Source organism: Arachis hypogaea, chromosome 19, assembly GCF_003086295.3.
Source record: "Arachis hypogaea cultivar Tifrunner chromosome 19, arahy.Tifrunner.gnm2.J5K5, whole genome shotgun sequence".
NCBI lineage: Eukaryota > Viridiplantae > Streptophyta > Magnoliopsida > Fabales > Fabaceae > Arachis > Arachis hypogaea.
The window spans coordinates 98050032-98052268 of NC_092054.1; the positions used below are offsets into that span (position 1 = coordinate 98050032).

At 40.7% G+C, this 2237-nt stretch overlaps 1 non-coding gene across 1 annotated transcript; it reads left to right on the plus strand.

The window, feature by feature from the left end:
• The first annotated feature begins 1776 nt into the window (after positions 1–1776).
• Positions 1777–1884, plus strand: LOC112781051 (small nucleolar RNA R71). Its single transcript, XR_003191849.1, has one exon. It is a non-coding gene; the product is annotated as a small nucleolar RNA R71 (small nucleolar RNA).
• Positions 1885–2237: the final 353 nt, after the last annotated feature.

Sequence of the window (2237 nt, forward strand, 5' to 3'; positions counted from 1 at the left end):
TTTTCAATTTTTATATTTATTTTGTGACTCCACATGATCATGAACCTATAAAGACATATAACTAAGAAAAATATTGTTAGATAAATAAAAATTGGGTTGCCTCCCAACAAGCGCTTCTTTAATGTCAATAGCTTGACAGTGGGCTCTCATGGAGCCTCATAGATGTTCAGAGCATTGTTGAGACTCTCCAACACCAAACTTAGAGTTTGACTGTGGGAGCTTTGTTTGACTCTGCTTTGAGAGAAGCTTTTTCTGCTTCCTCTCCATGGATGCAGAGAGAGATCCTTGAGTTGTAAACACAAGGTTGTCCTCATTCAATTGAAGGATTAATTCTCCTCTGTCCACATCAATCACAGCTCTTGCTGTGGCTAGGAAAGGTCTTCCTAGGATGATGGATTCATCCTCTTCCTTTCCAGTATCCAGGACTATGAAATCAGCAGGGATGTAAAGGCCTTCAACCTTTACTAGCACGTCCTCTACTTGTCCATAAGCCTGTTTTCTTGAATTGTCTGCCATCTCTAATGAGATTTTAGCAGCTTGCACCACATAGATTCCCAGTTTCTCTATTACAGAGAGGGGCATGAGGTTTATTCCTGAACCAAGGTCACACAGAGCCTTAAAGATCATGGTGCCTATGGTACAAGGTATTATGAACTTTCCAGGATCCTGTTTCTTCTGAGGCAATGTCAGTTGATCCAGATTACTTAGTTCATTGGTGAACAAGGGAGGTTCATCTTTCCAAGTCTCAATACCAAATAATTTGGCATTCAGCTTCATGATTGCACCAAGAAACTTGGTAGTTTGCTCTTCATTAACATCCTCATTCTCTTCAGAAGAGGAATACTCATCAGAGCTCATGAAGGGCATAAGGAGGTTTAATAGAATCTCTATGGTCTCTAGATGAGCCTCAGAGTCCTTTGGTTTCTCAGAGGGAAGCTCCTTATTGACCACTGGATGTCCCATGAGGTCTTCCTCTTTGGGATTCACGTCCTCTCCTTCCCTTACAGGTTCGGCCATGGTGCTTATGTCAATGGCCTTGCACTCTCCTTTTGGATTCTCTTCTGTATTGCTTGGGAGAGTACTAGGAGGGATTTCAGTGATCCTTTTACTCAGTTGGCCCACTTGTGCTTCCAGATTTCTAATGGAAGACCTTGTTTCATTCATGAAACTTACAGTGGCCTTGGATAGATCAGAAATTAAGTTTGCTAAATTAGAAGTATTTTGTTCAGAGTTCTCTGTCTGTTGCTGAGTGGATGATGGAAAAGGTTTATTATTGTTAAACCTGTTTCTTCCACCATTATTAAAGCCTTGTTGAGGCTTTTGATCCTTCCATGAGAAATTTGGATGATTTCTCCATGATGAGTTATAGGTGTTTCCATAAGGTTCACCTAAGTAATTCACCTCTGCTATTGCAGGGTTCTCAGGATCATAAGCTTCTTCTTCATAAGAAGCCTCTTGAGTACTGTTGGATGCAGCTTGCATTCCATTCAGATTCTGAGAGATCATATTGACTTGCTGAGTTAATATTTTATTCTGAGCCAATATGGCATTCAGAGTATCAATCTCAAGAACTCCCTTCTTCATAGGCGTCCCATTACTCACAGGATTCCTCTCAGAAGTGTACATGAACTGGTTATTAGCAACCATGTCAATGAGTTCTTGAGCTTCTGCAGGCGTTTTCTTTAGGTGAATGGATCCACCTGCAGAAGTGTCCAGTGACATTTTTGATAGCTCAGATAAACCATCATAGAATATATCCAGGATGGTCCATTCTGAAAGCATGTCAAAAGGACACTTTTTGGTCAGCTGTTTGTATCTTTCCCAAGCTTCATAGAGGGATTCACCATCTTTTTGTTTGAAGGTTTGAACATCCACTCTAAGCTTGCTCATCTTTTGAGGAGGAAAGAACTTGGCTAAGAAAGCCGTGACCAGCTTATCCCAAGAGTTCAGGCTATCTTTAGGTTGAGAGTCCAACCATATTCTAGCTCTGTCTCTTACAGCAAATGGGAAAAGCATGAGCCTGTAGACTTCAGGGTCTACTCCATTAGTTTTAACAGTATCACAGATCTGCAAGAATTCAGTTAAGAACTGAAAAGGATCTTCAGATGGAAGTCCATGAAACTTGCAGTTTTGCTGCATCAGAGAAATTAATTGAGGTTTCAGCTCAAAATTGTTTGCTCCAATGGTAGGAACGGAGATGCTTCTTCCATGTAAATTAGAATTTGGTGCAGTAAAGT